We start from the raw sequence: 14,447 nt of genomic DNA, 5'->3' as shown, positions 1-14,447 counted from the left end.
TTTTTTGTTTGTTGCTAAAAACTTTTGGGTGGAGGGGGCAAAAAAACTCCCTCGCGCCTGTTGCCGACCCCTGCTATAAGAGATCAGATGTAAACCCTCAGACAAAACAGCGGAACTATCATGTAGGCTGTAATATGATTATGAACATACATTTTTGGAATGTCCTGTGTAGCTCAGTTGGTAGAGCATGGCGTTTGCAACGCCAGGGTTGTGGGTTCGATTCCCACGGGGGGCCAGTATGAAAAAAAAAATGTATGCACTCACTAACTGTAAGTCGCTCTGGATAAGAGCGTCTGCTAAATGACAAAAATTAATGAAGTTGTCCACCAATTAATAGGAATGGCGCTTGTACAGGAAAAAAAATGATCACACCTTCTATATAATCATTACTGGGTGGTTCCTTACATAATATAACTGTGTTTGCATTTTCTAAGTTTTGCATAGAGATTCTCCATCAGTGCACCTGAATTGTTGTCTCTTAGTTGCCCAGCAGTAGAGGGTGAAGTAAGGTACAGTCTATGCGTTCACCTGAATATGACACTCCTGTACTGCATCAGACTCCGATTTACTCTGTTATTAAACACTTTGGCTGAAGTATAAAATATCTGTTTGAACAGCCTTGAGGTACAGTTATCTGCTCATTCTCAGCTTCTGAGCTCCCTGGGGGATAAAATGCGACTCCTACGCTGTTTGTCTGGGGTTATGTAGAGGGAGAGTAAATGTCCTTTTCTACTGTCTGATCAGCAGAAGTTTAGAAATATATTATAATAAAAAAGTATATTTCCATGTTTAGGCAATCTCAAATACAATGTATTGAGCCTCTCTATTTTCCATAATTCCATTGCCATCTGGCCCTTTGCGGATGAGCTAAACCTTTGTCTCCGACGAACCATCAAACAGGCAAAGAGTCAATACAGGACTAAGATTGAATCGTACTACAACGGCTCTGACGCTCGTCGGATGTGGCAGGGCTTGAAAACTATTACAGACTACAAAGGGAAGCACAGCCGCGAGCTGCCCAGTGACACAAGACTTCCAGATGAGCTAAACCACTTCTATGCTCGCTTCGAGGCAAGCAACACTGAACCATGCATGAGAGCACCAGCTGTTCCGGATGACTATGTGCTCACGCTCTCCGTAGCCAATGTGAGTAAGACTTTTAAGCAGGTCAACCTTCACAAGGCCGCAGGGCCAGACGGATTACCAGGACGTGTACTCCGAGCATGTGCTGACCAACTGGCAAGTGTCTTCACTGACATTTTCAACATGTCCCTGACTGAGTCTGTAATACCAACAACGTTTCAAGCAGACCACCATAGTCCCGTGACCAAGGACACTAAGATAACCTGCCTAAATGACTACCGACCCGTAGCACTGATGTCTGTAGCCATGAAGTGCTTTGAAAGGCTGGTCATGGCTCACATCAACACCATTATCCCAGAAACCCTAGACCCCCTCCAATTTGCATACCGCCCCAACAGATCCACAGATGATGCAATCTCTATTGCACTCCACACTGCCCTGTCCCACCTGGACAAGAGGAACACATACATGAGAATGCTATTCATTGACTACAGCTCAGCATTCAACACCATAGTGCCCTCAAAGCTCATCACTAAGCTAAGGATCCTGGGACTAAACACCTCCCTCTGCAACTGGATCCTGGACTTCCTGACGGGCCGCCCCCAGGTGGTAAGGGTAGGTAGCAACACATCTGCCACACTGATCTTCAATACGGGGGCCAGGCACGACTCCAACACCATCATTAAGTTTGCTGATGACACAACAGTGGAAGGCCTGATTACCGACAATGAGGAGACAGCCAATTGGGAGGAGGTCAGAGACCTGGCCGTGTGGTGCCAGGATAACAACCTCTCCCTCAACGTGATCAAGACAAAGGAGATGATTGTGGACTGCAGGAAAAAAAAAAGGACTGAGCATGCCCCCATTCTCATCGACGGGGCTGTAGTGGAACAGGTTGAGAGCTTCAAGTTCCTTTGTGTCCACATCACCAATGAACTATCATGGTCCAAACACACCAAGACAGTCGTGAAGAGGGCATGACAAAGCCTATTCCCCCTCAGGAGACTGAAAAGATTTGGTATGGGTCCTCAGATCCTCAAAAAATTATACAGCTGCACCATCGAGAGCATCCTGACTGGTTGTATCACTGCCTGGTATGGCAACTGCTCGGCCTCCGACCGCAAGGCACTACAGAGGGTAGTGTGTACGGCCCAGTACATCACTGGGGCCAAGCTTCCTGCCATCCAGGACCTCTATACCAGGCGGTGTCAGAGGAAGGCCCTCAAAATTGTCAAAGACTCCAGCCACCCTAGTCATAGACTGTTCTCTCTGCTACCGTACGGCAAGCGGTACCGGAGTGCCAAGTCTAGGTCCAAAAGACTTCTCAACAGCTTCTACCCCAAGCCATAAGACTCCTGAACAGCTAATCATGGCTACCTGGACTATTTGCACTGCCCCCCCACCCCATCTTTTTACGCTGCTACTACTCTGTTAATTATTTATGCATAGTCACTTTAACTCTACCCACATGTACATATCAACTACATCAACTAGCCGGTGCCCCCGCACATTGACTCTGCACCGGTACCCTCCTGTATATATAGCCCCCCTCCTGTTATTTTATTTTCCTTTTGCTCTTTTTTTCTCAACACTTTTTTGTTGTTGTTTTATTTTACTTTTTTATAAAAAAATTAATGCACTGTTGGTTAAGGGCTGTAAGTAAGCATTTCACTGTAATGTCTGCACCTGTTGTATTCGGCGCATGTGGCCAATAACATTTGATTTGATTTGATTTGTCTATGTTTTTCCTGTTCTCCAGACTTTTGAGATGATCCCTAAGCCATTAGTTGGCTAGCAGAGTGAGTTGTGAAGCTAAACAGCCGGAGTAGTGGAGAGGCAGTAACAGCACAGATGTGCTCCACTGAACAGCAGCAGTAGGGCTCTCTCTCTCCCTCACACACACATGCGCACACATACACTCACATGCCCCCGTAGTGAAAGAGCACACCGCCACCAGCTCAGGCTGTCACTGTGGCATAGACACAAAGCCCTGTGCCCATTGGGATCCAGAAGCTGACTCTGGAACACAAAGAAGAGAGAGGGAAAGAGACTTCAGTTGGCTTTTCATCTGCAGAGGCAGAGGGAGGAGGTTGATGCACTATAGATAGCGGGAGCGAGGGAGAGGGAGAGCGAGAGGGGGAGCGAAGCGATTGCAGTCAGGCTCAGTTGCTGCTGTCACAAGCTGAAGGCTCAGTGAGTGTTATCATAGGAAGCTGGAGGAGCAACATCACAGTCCCACACACACACACACACACTCTCCGGACAGACGGACCGCAGAACCAGAGACGCACAGACAACACACACGGCGAGTGAGGACCAGTCTTGCGAATGTGGATCGACCACCGGTCAAGTTCTGGGTAAGACAACTTCTACTGATACAAAAGCCACACATTCACACAGGCATGCACCCAGCACAGACACCGAACACATGGGATCCCCATAGCACTAGGGACAGGACTCTCTGTCACTGACATCCACCTGTAATCAACTGAAGGTGTAATAGCATGAATTAATTAGGGTGTAACACCACAGATTAGATTGGAGCTAAATGAATGGCTACTGTATAATCACCCTCTTTTGTCTCTTTGCCTTGTGGGCTTTTGTGCGGTTTCCTATCACATCAGTGTCATCCCATTCCCAACCCTTCTGTTATCACTTTCAGAGGCTCTGTGTGTTGTTTCTCCATCAGCATCAGGTCAAATTGGGTTTGTGCAGTCATAACAGATTGTTTTCCAAGGAGCTAGACAGACATCTGATGTTGTTGTCACTGTGGGTGGGTATTCTTTCCTTGTCCCTAAAACGTGTCTTCTGTGTTTGCTTCCTCTGCCGCCACATTCTGCCCGTGTCTTTGCTCATCCTCACACAATTAGAGCTTAATTACCAGGACAGAGAGGAGGCTGCACCTCAGGATCGACCCTGCAGGCGTCTCACTGTGAGGGGGACGTGTTGTCTGACTGACTCTCTGTCCTGCCACAGTCAGACTGACTGGCTTAGTGGGACTGACTGAATGACTTACTCTAGAGCTCTAGGGCTACCAGCCCCCCCAGACAGACATGCAGTCAGACAGACATACATGCAGTTAGACAGACAGACAGACAGACAGACATGGAGTCAGACAGACAGACCGACATGCAGTCAGACAGACAGACAGACCGACATGCAGTCAGACAGACAGACAGACAGACAGACAGACAGACAGACATGCAGTCAGACAGACATGCAGACAGACAGACAGACAGACAGACAGACAGACAGACAGACAGACATGCAGACAGACAGACATGTAGTTAGACAGACATGCAGACAGACATGCAGACAGACATGCAGACAGACATGCAGACAGACAGACATGCAGACAGACAGACAGACAGACAGACAGACATGCAGACATGCAGACATGCAGTTAGACAGACATGCAGACAGACATGCAGACAGACATGCAGACAGGCATGCAGTCAGACAGACAGACAGACATGCAGACAGACATGCAGACAGACAGGCAGACAGACAGGCAGACATGCAGTCAGACAGACAGACATGCAGTCAGACAGACAGACAGACATGCAGTCAGACAGACAGGCAGTCAGACAGACAGGCAGTCAGACAGACAGACAGACATGCAGTGAGACATGCAGGCAGGCAGGCAGCAGGAACAATGGCTGCTGGTGGAACAGTCTAGTTTTCCTATCCAATCTGCCTGCCTGTATGCCTGGACTTATTTTTTATGAATCTTGATTAATCTTTATTGGTTTTCCTGATGTTTTTTTTATGTGAGATGAGATAAGATGCAATGAAACAAGATGATACTTTGTCTGTTATGGGATATTGGATGGGATATTGGTTCATCAGAGACAGAAGAGCACCGGTAGCAATTGCACTTATAACCCTCAGTCAATTGCATTTAATAGCACCTAGCCACAGTATAACCCTGCCCATCCATAATGAAATGAATTGTTATGGCACCCATGGTGCCTCCGAGTGCAATGTATCTATTACGCCTACAGACCTCTGCCATCTCCTGCTGTTGCATATAAAGCTGTCCACTGTGCTCAAATGTGACATTACATCTCCTCAGCACTGGCAGAGCCTAGCCTCATTGTTTCCCAGCGTGGCTTTGAGGCCAGTAAAACAGCCATGCATCCCCTGTCAGCAGCCTTAGATCACCACTACTGTCACAGTGGGTAGAAGAGAACGAGGGAGCAAGCGGAGGAGGGGAAAAGTGGTGGACAGCAGAACACTGCACCTGTGTGCCCTCAAACGCCTGAGGGCTACTAGTAGCATGTACAGTGAGGGAATAAAGTATTTGATCCCCTGCTGATTTTTTACGTTTGCCCACTGACAAAGAAATGATCAGTCTAAAATTTTAATGGTTGGTTTATTTGAACAGTGAGAGACAGAATAACAACAACAAAATCCAGAAAAACGCATGTCAAACATTTTATAAATTGATTTGCATTTTAATGAGGGAAATAAGTATTTGACCCCTCTGCAAAACATGAATTAGTACTTGGTGGCAAAACCCTTGTTGGCAATCACAGAGGTCAGACGTTTCTTGTAGTTGGCCACCAGGTTTGCACACATCTCAGGAGGGATTTTGTCCCACTCCTCTTTGCAGATCTTCTCCAAGTCATTAAGGTTTCGAGGCTGACATTTGGCAACTCAAACCTTCAGCTCCCTCCACAGATTTTCTATGGGATTAAGGTCTGGAGACTGGCTAGGCCACTCCAGGACCTTAATGTGCTTCTTCTTGAGCCACTCCTTTGTTGCCTTGGCCGTGTGTTTTGGGTCATTGTCATGCTGGAATACCCATCCACGACCCATTTTCAATGCCCTGGCTGAGGGAAGGAGGTTCTCACCCAAGATTTGATGGTACATGGCCCCGTTGATGCGGTGAAGTTGTCCTGTCCCCTTAGCAGAAAAACACCCCCAAAGCATAATGTTTCCAGCTCCATGTTTGACGGTGGGGATGGTGTTCTTGGGGTCATAGGCAGCATTCCTCCTCCTCCAAACACGGCGAGTTGAGTTGATGCCAAAGAGCTCCATTTTGCTCTCATCTGACCACAACACTTTCACCCAGTTCTCCTCTGAATCATTCAGATGTTAATTGGCAAACTTCAGACGGGCATGTATATGTGCTTTCTTGAGCAGGGGGACCTTGCGGGCGCTGCAGGATTTCAGTCCTTCACGGCGTAGTGTGTTACCAATTGTTTTCTTGGTGACTATGGTCCCAGCTGCCTTGAGATCATTGACAAGATCCTCCCGTATAGTTCTGGGCTGATTCCTCACCGTTCTCATGATCATTGCAACTCCACAAGGTGAGATCTTGCATGGAGCCCCAGGCCGAGGGAGATTGACAGTTCTTTTGTGTTTCTTCCATTTGCGAATAATCGCACCAACTGTTGTCACCTTTTCACCAAGCTGCTTGGTGATGGTCTTGTAGCCCATTCCAGCCTTGTGTAGGTCTACAATCTTGTCGCTGACATCCTTGGAGAGCTCTTTGGTCTTGGCCATGGTGGAGAGTTTGGAATCTGATTGATTGCTTCTGTGGACAGGTGTCTTTTATACAGGTAACAAACTGAGATTAGGAGCACTCCCTTTAAGTGTGCTCCTAATCTCAGCTCGTTACCTGTATAAAATACACCTGGGAGCCAGAAATCTTTCTGATTGAGAGAGGGTCAAATACTTATTTCCCTCATTGAAATGCAAATCAATTTATAACATTTTTGACATGGGTTTTTCTGGATTTTGTTGTTGTTATTCTATCTCTCACTGTTCAAATAAACATACCATTAAAATTATAGACTGATAATTTCTTTGTCAGTGGGCAAACATACAAAATCAGCAAGGGATCAAATACTTTTTTCCCTCACTGTAGGTGGCAACAGTGAAAATATCCAAATCGACAGTTCACTCTTGAAATATGGGCATTCTGCTTTAGTTGACTTCCCACTCTCTCACTGCTTCAGCTGCATAATGAATGTTCAGAATGACCTGTCCTGGACAAACTGCAGTGCTGTGAGTCGGCAACATCAATCGTACCTTGAGAACATCAACCCTGCATCACAGCTCATAGAGGTGATTGAACAGACAGGCTCCTTTCAATGTTGTCAACCTGTGTTACAGTTTAACGTGTCAGGTGTAGTGATTGGAATTAGCACCATTATGTAACTTGATTCAGTATTGTACTATGATGTCTTTGGATGTCCACAAGCTGGTGACTAAAGCCAATAAAGGAGATTACAGAAGGAGCCCTTCTGCTCGTGTTCGCAGGCAATATTCCTCAGTTCTGTCACACAGAGGTGGACCACCACAATCCCATCATCATACCACACCTATCCACCAGTAATTTCACCTCCTCCAACCCTAATGCATTTCCTCTGTTTCCCCTGTTCCCGCTTTGAGCGGAGCCCTTGTAACAACATGGCCGGTTCATTTGGCATCTGAGCTAATGAGTTTGCCTGTGACCCCTTTGTAGCACCCAGAGCATCTGCCAATGCAGATACTAAAATAGCAAGTCAGAACAGAAGAGAGGGGGAGACAGGGATTTGTATTACTCGGGGGCAGCGTTTTGATGTCTTTTGGGTCTTGGCATGAAAGAGAGTGGAATGAACCAGTCATGTCTTTACAAGGGTGCTAAGAGAGAGGTAGCACTTATTGGTAGAGTTTGTAATCTTGAGCTGGTTCACTGTAGCTGGTTATCATATCTATAGGCTATTTCTGTACCATGGTCAATGTAATCTGCTACAGCCTGGACTCTGTTAAGCGTCCATTAAGTAATTTGTTAATGATTGGTTTCTCATCACATTTCAGGGATGTCAATTATTGGTCAACCATAAACTGGCTATGGTTTTGCTAAAATGCACTAAAATATTTTTCACATCGTTCATTACCCAAACACAGCCTTTAAAAACAAAGACCTAATTCTGTTGTTTTCAGAAGGTATACAAAATGGCAGAAGATAGAGGCATGGAATTGTGAGAGGCTGAGAGTTAAAAACATGAACCTGTAAGTATAACTGAGTGTGGCCGCAGAGCCGCTAAATCACCTAGTGGGCAGCGGAGAGCCAGAGGGGGTGGTGCGGGGCTGTGAGTTTATATACTCGTCAACTCCACCTCATTTCATTTTATGTATTTTATTTGCCTGACAGCTCCACTTGAAATAGTGTGACTTGCTGGCCATAAAACAGATCTCTCTCCAGTATGGATGTACATGAGTGGGTTGTGGGGGCAGCAGGGTGAGTTATACAGGCTCCATGCTACAGTAGCTGTATCACTCATCATAGGCCATAGCCCCTCTGGCATTCCTGTTTTAGAGCACCTGTTTGCTGTGGCCTTTGGGGCCGATGGCTCAGGTTCCTCTTTGTCTCTCAGTGGGCCTGTTGCTTGGGCCAGCTCTTTAATGATACAATTAATGATCTAGTCATCAAACAAGCCACAAGCTGGTTCTACCATTGTGCCATAAAGTGATTGATGTGAGGGCACAGGGTATTTGATTACCCTACCCATGGCAGCAGGAGTCGTCGTCGGGTGAGGTTGTGTCTCTCTCTGGCGGGAGGTAAGCTTGGCTTATATACATCGTTTGGGCTTTGTCGAGTAAAGCTTAAACTATGTATTTAGATTGTAGTTAGGTATTGTAGGTAGTTATCGTGGGTTGTTGTATGTAATTATTGTAGGTTAGTATTGTATCCGGCTGAGCCCGGTGAAGCACGAAGCTAGCTAACCCACTACCTGGACTAGCTGGCGGGTAGCTACTGGTAACTATTAGCAACTGTGGATAGTTGTTTCACGCCTGAGAGTGCCTGTAATTACGCCAGCTAGCTGCCTACAATAATTACATACAATAATGCCTACCATTCAGCTGTTTTTCTAACCTCATTGTCTGAAGCGTTAACGTTAGGTAGTAAGTAGCTACTGTGCTTGAAATGTAGCTAGCTTGTTGCTACCTGGATAGCTACTAGTAAACATTAGCTGGAACGACCTAGCGAACAGACGCGAACTGGCTGAGTCAATTCAGTGGCTAGCTTTGCACTTGGCTAGCTAACAGTAGCTGCTAGGGGTAAGTTATAACCTACATTTGTGTTTTGTTTTTACATACTGGTAGCCAGAGTCGTTCAAGGGAATTCGGGACATGGGTGACTAGTTAACGTTAGCTTGGCTCTCTCTGTGTGTTTTCCCCTGACCCATCTGTCCATCTCCTCATTTGAATTCCATGCTGTCACAGTCACTAGCCCATTCAAGCTTAACATCCTTGTCATTTATCGCCCTCCAGGTTCCCTTGGAGAGTTCATCAATTGGCTGAGTCAATTCAGTGGCTAGCTTTGCACTTGGCTAGTTAACAGTAGCTGCTAGGGGTAAGTTATAACCTACATTTGTGTTTTGTTTTTACATACTGGTAGCCAGAGTCGTTCAAGGGAATTCGGGACATGGGTGACTAGTTAACGTTAGCTTGGCTCTCTCTGTGTGTTCGTGCTGTGGGAGGAGGGGTTTCTTCTTTGTCTGAAAGCAATGGCTAGCTAGTATGCTAACTATTCTAGCTAACTAACTGGCTGAATAAGTTGACAACGGACTCGCTCAAGCTGTCGGGACTAACCCACAACGTTAGACACGGACACGAATGATCTGCTTGGCGTGTTGACACACTGGTGGTTTGTTGTGGCCGAGTATTGGTGCTAAACCGTGTTGTTGGAGTCCGGTATGCTAGTTGGCTGTGGCGTCATATGACTAGGTGCCCTGGACGATTTTCACGGAAGAATACTGTACCAAGTTAGCTAGCTGAATAAACTTAGTCTATTCCTAGAAAACATTGAACCGCTGTAGTTTACAACAATTATAGTTTCTGAGGTGGAAGTTGGGAGAGTTATATTTGGGTGTTTCAGTGAAACGTAAGTGAGGGAGGCCCCGCTCTCTCCTTTCCCAGATGTTTAGTTCATTTCATTCCGATCTCCTTTGCATTATTGTAGCCATTTTCTGTAGCCTGTCAACTATGCCTCTGTCTATCCCTGTTCTCTGCTCTCCGCACAGGCTATACAAACGCCTCACACCGCGTGGCTGCTGCCTCTCTAACCTGGTGGTCCCTGCACGCACCACCCACGTGGAGTTCCATGTCTCAGGAGCCTCTGGAACTGCCGTTCTGCTGCCAACAAGGCAGAGTTCATCTCAGCCTATGCTACCCTCCAGTCCCTCGACTTCTAGGCGCTGACGGAAACATGGATTACCACTGAAAACACTGCTACTCCTACTGCTCTCTCCTCGTCTGACCATGTGTTCTCGCATACCCCGAGAGCATCTGGTCAGCGGGGTGGTGGCACAGGAATCCTAATCTCTCCCAAGTGGACATTCTCTCTTTTTCCCCTGACCCATCTGTCTATCTCCTCATTTGAATTCCATGCTGTCACAGTCACTAGCCCATTCAAGCTTAACATCCTTGTCATTTATCGCCCTCCAGGTTCCCTTGGAGAGTTCATCAATGAGCTTGATGCCTTGATAAGTTCCTTTCCTGAGGATGGCTCACCCCTCACAGTTCTGGGTGACTTCAACCTCCCTACGTATACCTTTGACTCATTTCTCTCTGCCTCCTTCTTTCCATTCCTCTCCTCTTTTGACCTCACCCTCTCACCGTCCCCCCCTACTCACAAGGCAGGCAATACGCTTGACCTCATCTTTACTAGATGCTATTCTTCTACTAATCTCACTGCAACTCCCCTCCATGTCTCCGACCACTACTTTGTATCCTTTTCTCTCTCGCTCTCCTCCAACACTACTCACTCTGCCCCTACTCAGATGGTAATGCGCCGTCGCAACCTTCGCTCTCTCTCTCCCGCTACTCTCTCCTCTTCCATCCTATCATCTCTTCCCTCTGCTCAATCCTTCTCCCTCCAATCTCCTGATTCTGCCTCCTCAACCCTCCTCTCCTCCCTTTCTGCATCCTTTGACTCTCTATGTCCCCTATCCTCCCGGCCGGCTCGGTCCTCCCCTCCTGCTCCGTGGCTTGATGACTCATTGCGAGCTCACAGAACAGGGCTCCGGGCAGCCGAGCGGAAATGGAGGAAAACTAGACTCCCTGCGGACCTGGCATCTTTTCACTCCCTTCTCTCTACATTTTCTTCATCTGTTTCTGCTGCTAAAGCCACTTTCTACCACTCTAAATGTCAAGCCTCTGCCTCTAACCCTAGGAAGCTCTTTGCCACCTTCTCCTCCCTGCTGAATCCTCCTCCCCCTCCCCCCCTCCTCCCTCTCTGTGGATGACTTCGTCAACCATTTTGAAAAGAAGGTTGACGACATCCGATCCTCGTGTGTTAAGTCAAATGACACTGCTGGTCCTGCTCACACTGCCCTACCCTATGCTTTGACTTCTTTCTCCCCTCTCTCTCCAGATAAAATCTTGCGACTTGTGACGGCCGGCCGCCCAACAACCTGCCCGCTTGACCCTATCCCCTCCTCTCTTCTCCAGACCATCTCCGGTGACCTTCTCCCTTACCTCACCTCGCTCATCAACTCATCCTTGACCGCTGGCTATGTCCCTTCCGTCTTCAAGAGAGCGAGAGTTGCACCCCTTCTCAAAAAACCAACACTCGATCCCTCTGATGTCAACAACTACAGACCAGTATCCCTTCTTTCTCTTCTCTCCAAAACTCTTGAGCGTGCCGTCTTTAGCCAACTCTCTTGCTATCTCTCTCAGAATGACCTTCTTGATCCAAACCAGTCAGGTTTCAAGACTGGTCATTCAACTGAGACTGCTCTTCTCTGTATCACAGAGGCTCTCCGCACTGCTAAAGCTAACTCTCTCTCCTCTGCTCTTGTCCTTCTAGACCTGTCTGCTGCCTTTGATACTGTGAACCATCAGATCCTCCTCTCCACCCTCTCCGAGCTGGGCATCTCCGGCGCGGCTCACTCTTGGATTGCGTCCTACCTGACCGGTCGCTCCTACCAAGTGGCGTGGCGAGAATCTGTCTCCGCACCACGTGCTCTCACCACTGGTGTCCCCCAGGGCTCAGTTCTAGGCCCTCTCCTATTCTCGCTATACACCAAGTCACTTGGCACTGTCATATCCTCACATGGCCTCTCCTATCATTGCTACGCAGACGACACACAACTAATCTTCTCCTTTCCCCCTTCTGATAACCAGGTGGCGAATCACATCTCTGCGTGTCTGGCAGACATATCAGTGTGGATGACGGATCACCACCTCAAGCTGAAGCTCGGCAAGACGGAGCTGCTCTTCCTCCCGGGGAAGGACTGCCCGTTCCATGATCTCGCCATCACGGTTGACAACTCCGTTGTGTCCTCCTCCCAGAGTGCGAAGAGCCTTGGCGTGACCCTGGACAACACCCTGTCGTTCTCCGCTAACATCAAGGCGGTGACCCGATCCTGTAGGTTCATGCTCTACAACATTCGGAGAGTACGACCCTGCCTTACACAGGAAGCGGCACAGGTCCTAATCCAGGCACTTGTCATCTCCCGTCTGGATTACTGCAACTCGCTGTTGGCTGGGCTCCCTGCCTGTGCCATTAAACCCCTACAACTCATCCAGAATGCCGCAGCCCGTCTGGTGTTCAACCTTCCCAAGTTCTCTCACGTCACCCCGCTCCTCCGCACACTCCACTGGCTTCCAGTTTAAGCTCGCATCTGCTACAAGACCATGGTGCTTGCCTACGGAGCTGTGAGGGGAACGGCACCTCCGTACCTTCAGGCTCTGATCAGTCCCTACACCCAAACGAGGGCATTGCGTTCATCCACCTCTGGCCTGCTGACCCCCCTACCTCTGCGGAAGCACAGTTCCCGCTCAGCCCAGTCAAAACTGTTCGCTGCTCTGGCACCCCAATGGTGGAACATGCTCCCTCACGACGCCAGGACAGCGGAGTCACTCACCACCTTCCGGAGACACTTGAAACCCCACCTCTTTAAGGAATACCTGGGATAGGATAAAGTAATCCTTCTACCCCCCCTTACCACACCCCACCCCCCCCCCCAAAATATATATATAAAAAAAAATAAAAAGGGGTTATCCCACTGGCTATAAGGTGAATGCACCAATTTGTAAGTCGCTCTGGATAAGAGCGTCTGCTAAATGACGTAAATGTAAATGTAAAATTAAGTGTGTTCCCTCAGGCCACTACTCGACTACCACATATCTACAACACAAAATCCATGTGTACGTGTGTGTATAGTGCGTATGTTATCGTGTGTATGTGTGTGTCTGTGCCTGTGTGTGTGTCTCTTCACAGTCCCTGCTGTTCCATAAGGTGTATTTTTATCAGTTTGTTTAAATCTTATCTTACTGCTTGCATGAGTTACTTGATGTGGAATAGAGTTCTATGCAGTCATGGCTCTATGTAGTACTGTGCGCCTCCCATAGTCTGTTCTGGACTTAAGGACTGTGAAGAGATCTCTGGTGGCTTTGAACTACCTGAAAGATATGGCTTGGATTTTTCTTTGTATTGAGGACTGCAGACCATGGGTAGGGTAATCAAATACCCTGTGCCCTCACATCAGTCACATTATGGCACAATGGTACAACCAGCTTGTGGCTTGTTTGATGACTAGATCATACATTTTATAAATGGAATCTAAAATATGTTGTGCACCAACAGTGCACACACTGCATATTTATGTGTGTCAACTCACATGAGAGAATTTGAGTTCACTGGCTGCTTACACAGTAGAGTAGAGTGAGGAGAATACTTTGGTTCTTGTGTGTGTGTGTGTGTGTGTGTGTGTGTGTGTGTGTGTGTGTGTGTGTGTGTGTGTGTGTGTGCGTGTGTGCGTGTGTGCGTGTGTGCGTGTGTGTGTGCGTGCGTGCGTGCGTGTATGTCGCCTCTCTCAGAGCCTTTTCAAGCAGGGCTGAGGCACGTTGGGTATGTGTTGTGTGTGTTTGTTTTTGGATGGCATTCACTGTTCTCTCTGTTTGACAGGGGTACTCTCATCTGTCTGTACTGGGTTGCCACACTCTCAAGGTTAAGAGGACAGAGCGCCTTTGGACCACTGGGATATGCTATGAATTTATCATGCACCGGTGCTTCTCTCCACTCCAGCATGTCATTGGTTGAAATGAATTATTCAGCTTTCTTAGAAATACACAACCATCACAGATTCACAGATTGGTCGGTTGTATGGCTGTAAACTGTCAGAACCTATCCCGTCTCCCTCTCCTATCCTCTGACCAGCATGTCCCCCCCCCCCCTCTCTCGCTCTCATCTCAGAACAGTTGATCTCTCGTACTTCTGATGAGGATCAGCCTTTCTTCCAGATGTGGTGAAGGCTGATTGGTGGATGAGTCGGGGTAAACATTGTCTAAGGGGCCTATTATCTGTGTGACGGCCGGGAGTTTGTTGTTTGTTTGTGTGCTTGGCTGTGCTGTTTGTTGAC

At 47.7% G+C, this 14,447-nt stretch overlaps 1 protein-coding gene across 1 annotated transcript in view; it reads left to right on the top strand.

Moving 5' to 3' along the window:
• Positions 1-3,070: 3,070 nt before the first annotated feature.
• LOC121539912 (leucine-rich repeat and immunoglobulin-like domain-containing nogo receptor-interacting protein 3) overlaps positions 3,071-14,447 on the top strand; it is a 37,656-nt gene continuing 26,279 nt past the window's right edge. The window contains exon 1 of the mRNA XM_041848558.2: positions 3,071-3,440. The gene's annotated coding sequence lies outside the window, so the exon portion shown is untranslated. The remainder of the gene's footprint in view (positions 3,441-14,447) is intronic.

This window comes from Coregonus clupeaformis, chromosome 26 (assembly GCF_020615455.1).
Source record: "Coregonus clupeaformis isolate EN_2021a chromosome 26, ASM2061545v1, whole genome shotgun sequence".
NCBI classification, from domain to species: domain Eukaryota; kingdom Metazoa; phylum Chordata; class Actinopteri; order Salmoniformes; family Salmonidae; genus Coregonus; species Coregonus clupeaformis.
Note: the sequence above shows the minus strand (reverse complement) of the source record. Positions and strands in the feature narration are given on the sequence as shown.